Here is a 7500-nt window from a genome sequence, read left to right on the forward strand (position 1 = left end):
ACATGCTGGTTTCCCCCTGTATTGTGCCTATAGAAAAGTGTACGGGTAAATAATTTGTGTAAATAAAGGAAATACTGTCATTTTGTGTTTATTTCGTGCCTTGCCTCGCCAAGTGGGTTTCCCCTCGTGGTGTTCTGGGACGCTGTGGTGCTCGGTGCCTCTTGGAGCTGTTCAATGTTCACGACCCTGTGCATAACACGCCGTCTGCCTAGCTTGCCTTGTGTTGGTGGCAGAGAGACGAGGTGGCCGGCGTAACAGTATACATCACGATAAATACAAGTAAACAACAAAAATTAATGCATAGCTTTTAGAATCTACATGTTCGGGTTATTCTTAAGCTGAATAGGTAATAACTGATTTCATATAAGTTTCAATTGATGTTTAGCTATAAACTAACACCATTCAGTGATAAAATAAAATCAATCGAATAATTAAAAACGAAATATACATCTTAATATGATTTAAAACGTATATGATTTTATTTGTGGACCAAATATCTGGATGATGTGACTCATTATATGTGTATGTATGTGTGCGCCCGTGCATGTTACATGCTTTGTGTCATCATATTGGGTAGATATATGCTATGAATCCATGTTAAAGTATAAACTAACGATTGGGAGAGAGATAAACATTAACTTTGGTAAATCACGTCGCTCTGTCGCTTCCTCTGGTTTGGTATCTCTTTCATACACCCTAAAAGAAGTGTTTTATTACCCAGTAGAGACAAAGGTTTACCGCATAAAAAAACGTCTATACTGTTGAAAATCTTGTCATATGATTTGTACTATGAGATCCTTATTAATCAGAAAGATCGTCAGTTCTCCAACTCTGGTCTGAAAAAATATATATATATTTTTCCTTTTATCACTTATGATTTTATTTTTTATTTGTTTATTATTATTATTATTATTATTATTATTATTATTATTATTATTATTATTATTATTATTATTATTATTATCATTATTTCTATATATCAAAGCGTTGTCCCCTTCCTTCTCCTACTCAATATTAATCATTCGTATTCGAATAATATTTTTCTTGTGAAAATATTATTGGCATTATCTACGGCATTACCCCAACTGTAGGAATATAATAAATGTTAATATCATAAGCCAATATATATATATATATATATATATATATATATATATATATATATATATATATATATATATATATTCATGCATAGTTTTTACATATATGATTCGTCTTCGAACATATTTATAGTTGTCTTTTCCTGTTATTATTAATATCAATATTTGCACAACTGTATTTTTATTGCAGAATTGTTGCATGTATAGAATTATGTATTACATATTTGTAAAGACCAGATTTAGCAAGATTTTTATTTTTTTTTGTAATATATTCTGTCATCATCCTGTGATGTCATAATAAATTGTTGATCTTAATACTATTTGAATTAATATTTATTTTGTTATTCTATATATAATCCCTCATTAGTTTTTATACTTCTAGATGGGGATTGATATACATACATATATATATATATATATATATATATATATATATATATATATATATATATATATATATATATATATTAATGGATAAACTGATACTTGTATGAATACGTATAACATGTATATCAGGTAGACATAAACAAGAGAAATGTCGCTTTCATGGGAATCATTGAACAAAGAAAACGCTGAACCACACACACACACACACGTATGTGTGTGTGTGTGTGTGTATGTGTGTGTGTGTGTGTGTGTGTGTGTGTGTGTGTGTGTGTGTGTGTGTGTGTGTGTGTGTGTGTGTGTGTGTGTGTGTGTGTATCTCTCTCTCTCTTCTCTCTCTCTCTCTCTCTCTCTCTCTCTCTCTCTCTCTCTCTCTCTCTCTCTCTCTCTCTCTTATATATATATATATATATATATATATATATATATATATATATATATATATATATATGGCTTTTTGTAACATTGTTTAAAATTGTATCACGGTCCCTACAAAACACGATATCATCAAAGTTTGTACTAACACATAAAGTATTGAAAAAGGAGTTGTTTCTATTTATTTCACATAACGAAAATCAACATATTGTGGAAGCTTCAAATAAGATGGAAAAAATACCTGACTATTCTGCAATTTATATTGTTTATACACACCACTTTCCACTTCGCAAGACTGTGGAAAGTTTAAATATATTTCTCAGATTCTCTCAAAATATTTCTTCCTCTTTTACATATATTGTTCTTCATTGCATAAGATTTTGCATCATATTGTATCCACCGCGTAGTGGATTCCGTGTCTATATCAGTTCATGATCAATGATCACATTTACTTAACTTATTGATTGGATTATATCAATAAATCAAGATATATAGCATTTTCTTTGATATTTTTGAGCATTTAAGGTTATATCCTAGAGTTACAGAATGATATTAAAGGCATTCATTCCACCGAAGTCAATACCACGCCATGTGACTCGAACACATTGGAAATTCTTACCATGTCGTTCCAGCGATCGTCATGATTGACTTCAGAACTTACCCATATAGAGTAAATATGTATTTGATGTAATACTAAAACGGCACAGGAACATTTCTGCACATTTACAATAAAAAGTTATATCAAGAAACTTACGATGCGATTCGTAATCAATGAAAATATAAATCCCTATCTGAGACTACGTGAAATATATCTGAAAATATCGCGCTCTGATTGGCTGGCCGGAGTGTATCACACCGTATCAAGTCGAAGGCATACACTTTGATACATAATGGAAAGATGTTTCAACAGGTTCCAATAATGTACGCGTAAAGGGCAGACATACATCAGAGTGTATCAAGTGTTAGGGGTTTCGGAAATATTAGAAAAAAGGCATTACATACTTAGAACAACAAAATAAATATTAATATATATATATATATATATATATATATATATATATATATATATATATATATATATACATATATATATCTCCTATGATAAACATAAACAAAAACAAAAAAAATATATAGGTGGTCGTCAGTGCTACATGATATTTGTGAAAATGTTAAAAAGATGTACAAGGAGTGCAAAAAATCTTCACACTATGAAGTTACAATTAGGATGAATAATGTACAACTTCCCCCGTAGCCAGTTAAAATACCAGAGTAACGCCTGGCGAGGAATAGCTAGTTATGGGGTGTGGGACCCTTGGAGCGGAAAACTCCTCGAGAGTGAACGGTCACCCACAAGGGTAGAAGGAGCTCAACAGCCTTGGATGACAGTCCTTTTTGAGATGGTGTTACAATAAAAACACCGTGCGGAAGGCAACGGCAAACCACCGCTCTAAATTGCCAAGAAAATCATGGACATGTACACGTTTTTCGAAGGAAACAAACAGCGCGAAGGGAGTCCCTGTCAATGACTCGAAATCCTCGCTCGGCACGGCAGTCCATGGGCAGTAAGCATGGGTGCATGGACGGAAATAGAGGAGCGAGAACTTTTGAAGACCGCAGGGGACCGAGGGAGGTGGAAGTCCATGATCGCCAACGTTCTTGTCGGACAGGGCACTTGAAAAAAAGTACAACTGTTAATAGGAAACAACCCCCCAATTCATCTTGATCCGTATAACACTGCAAATTATTATATACAATTGCGACAAGAGAACAATGGTGTTAGAGAAGACGATTATCTCTTGCTGGCGGCGGCGGCCAACAACAACAACGATGATGTGAAAGATAAAAATTGTATCTCTAATAAAAACTATATTTACGCTAAGCTACGTCAACGTAATTTTGCCTTAGCTAAACTAATAAAAGATAATATACTTGAATCCATACTACATCAGTTGATTAGAGAGAATGTTTTTGTGTTATATTATAAAAATAAGAAAACTGTTCCTTCAAAATATACCCCAGGAAAAGAATTTTGGGATGAGAGAAAACAACACTGGTCATCATCGACCGGGATGGTGACGCTGACAGTCAATCACCCACTTTTGATCCAATAATATTTCTTACTATCATGACTTTATGTTAGATCATGATCTGCCGAGACAGTTTTGAGAAAAAATATATGCTGATCACCCGAGAGGAAAATATTAATCAATATTTTATTATTTATTTCATTGCTACAGGGTTAACAAATTCTTTCCGATCGATGTAATCTTCGAAGATATCCATGTGTCGTCTTTCCCTGTTGTTACTGGTACTAACGAATTCAAATCACCAATCGTATGTTTTTATTGTAAGAAATGTAGAAGACAAATTTGAATGATATATATATCTTGATATTCTACATATAAGAACTTAAATTTATGCATAAATACATACATAGAAAAGAAAAAAAAAAAAAATGTGTGTGTTTGTGCTTGTATACATTCACACACATATATAAGCATATATACACATATACATATATATGTATATATATACACACATATATGTGTATATATACATACACACACACACACACACACACACACACACACACACACACACACACACACACACACACACACACAATATATATATATATATATATATATATATATATATATATATATATATATATATGTATGTATGTATACATACATATATACATATGTACACACACACTCACAAACACACACACACACACACACACACACACACACACACACACACACACACACACACACACACACACACACACACACAATCACTGAATAAATAATAAAATAAAAAAGTGTAGCAGATAGAAATAACAAGAAAAATATCGCTTTTGTGAGAATCATTGAACAACGAAAACTATGAACTGACTACTGTGAACAAAATATACGATATTGGATCAGTGGCACATGCTATCACTCGTAAAAACGTTGAAAGGATGTGTCGGGAATGCAAAAAATCCTTTCCTTAAATGCATATACCCGAAAACCACTGTTGGAATAAATATGCACAACCATTAATAGGAAGCAATCCTCCAAATACTCTTGATTCATATAGCATTGCTTATTAATATTATTAATATTTTGTGCAACTGAGACTAAAGAACATTGATAATGATAAAGAAGACGATAATCTACCTGACGGCGGCGGCAGAGGCGGAAGCAGCAACAACAACAACAACAACAACAACAACAGCAACAATAATAATGATGTAGTGAAAGATATCTACGCTGAGTCATCGTAATTCTAGCTAGACTAATAAAAGGAAAACAAAACAGGAATCCATACTACTTCAATTGATGAGAAGAAACGTGTTAGAGTTATATTATGAAATTAAGAAAATTTCTATAAATTTTACCCCATCAAAAGACCGTTTTGGGGACGGAAGACATGGATAAAAAAAAAAAAAAAAATTCTCTTATTATTTTTTTATCTCTTTGATATACAAAGAAATAAGCCATACCACCTTTGATCCATTTAACACTGCTTACTGTCTGTATTTAGTATTAGATATATAATTAACTCCAAAGAAAAATAATAGATATTATTTTGAAATCGTGTTTTATTCCAATACTACTGTGCTAACAAATCCTTTCCGATCGATGTAAAATATTGATGAAATTTACGTAATAAGGGCCTACTAGTATTAGCATGATTGATATTGCTTGCATTATGTTTATTAAACATAATATTGCGTGATATTATTGGAATATGATGAAATAAACGACTCTTAACGTTAATTGTTCTTTTCGGTAGAGCTTGTATTTACTGAATGTCTTTTAATGGATGTAAATCGTGATGGTTAATGTTAACTTTTTGATGCTTTATCGGCCTATTGAAGTTTTCAAAAGGAAAGGGTAATCTACTACCGCTGAGAGTAACACATACCTTCGAAAATATTCTCAACATATCCATAACCTTTGCTCAGCTTTTCTTAAAAGTAATAAAAAAGTTTATCTAATATTATTATTAACAATTTATCTAGGAGTATTTGTTAAAATAGCCTGTTGAACATACATTCGGTACGGTATTATTGACCAGTAATATGGCATTCATGAGAGGTTTGAAACCCCCATGATTACCTTTGACATTGATGGAGTATTCCTTAAATGTATGCTAACATTGTGGCGTATTGGTATTCGATTCACATTGTTTAGGGCCTGCATAGCTCTGAAGATTGCAAATATTTTCTGGATCCATTGCATTTGAATATAGGAAAGTTCCCATGCGTAATAGATAATGTCGTTTATTACCTGTAAGTGATCAGGCAGATACTGATATCTTCATAAATGCCTCTAAATAATCTATTTATTCTATGGCTTTCTCTGTTTCTTTATCTTGATAGAAACGTACGAGTCTTTATCGGTTTTATTGATACAAATATCCATGAATAGAATGTTTTCTTTATCATACCCTATAAAGATATCTGTACCTCCATCGTAAAACAAACAAAACAATCCTTTTAATGCTTAAGTAAACTCGTCTTTTATCTTTCTGTATTTTGGTAGGATGGCTTAAATTCCTTATCTTTTTCCTCAATGTTTTATTTCTTTCGGGGATATTTCTAATTTCCTCAGCTGTAACGGGTTACATACATAGTAATCGTTACATAAAAAAAAACTGCGTGAGAAGGAAATAAAGGAAAAAGGAAAGGCCCGGGCGAAGCCAGAACTTCGCAAATCTCAAACGAACGAATATGGCGAATATGGCGGCAGCAAATCCATAATGACTATTTTTACAATTGTTGCAGTCTTCTGCAAGCAGTACATGTTTGTCAATATAAGATATTTCTATTAGAGTCTTATTGTTTTTATTAATAATATTATTAGCTTTATCTAACATGGAGATAAACACATCAATTGCTAATAATACATAATATGTTCCATACAAAAGTGATCATCTCTTTCTATACATGCATTCAGACATATTTTATTTTCATTGACATACTCAAATTTAGTAAAAAAAAAAAAAAGAATACTGCCACTTGCCGTTTATTGATATAATTACTGTCAATAGTGTTTTTATTGTTACTTTTAGTATCGATATCCTAAATACTATTAAGGAATATAGCGTCTTTAAATGACGTTAAATACTTTTAGGTATTAAAAAAAGCAAGTGTTAAGATAAGATAGTCTGATCTCCTTATTATGTGTTAACATTTTAATAGATAAAGAAATATGCGCTCCTTTCAATAGTGAAAATTAAAACAATAGCGGGCGTATATAACCGAGATTATCAATTTTTCTCGCCCACTGAGAAGGAATGCATTTTACATAGGAAATTTCTGAATAAACACTCATATATAATAAATATGTTTACGAAGTACTGGCTCCCCGTGCAACAAATGTGGATGTATAACTTTAGGATGAAAAATGAAGCCTAAAGTAAAACCAATGATTATAATCGCGACGTCGGTACCGATAATAATACTAACTATAAAACTTTTAGCTTCGTAATGTACATGGGAAATAAGTATGTAAAATGTTCCCTTGTTCCTGTTGACCCAAGATCTACGCTAGACTCTCGCTCGTTGCATCATTAGAGTCATTAGTCAGTAGTTCTGTTTTAGAGTATATCACCAAATTAATATTTAGTTCAAATATTATGCAGT

This window comes from Penaeus monodon, chromosome 10, assembly GCF_015228065.2.
Source record: "Penaeus monodon isolate SGIC_2016 chromosome 10, NSTDA_Pmon_1, whole genome shotgun sequence".
NCBI classification, from domain to species: Eukaryota; Metazoa; Arthropoda; class Malacostraca; order Decapoda; family Penaeidae; genus Penaeus; species Penaeus monodon.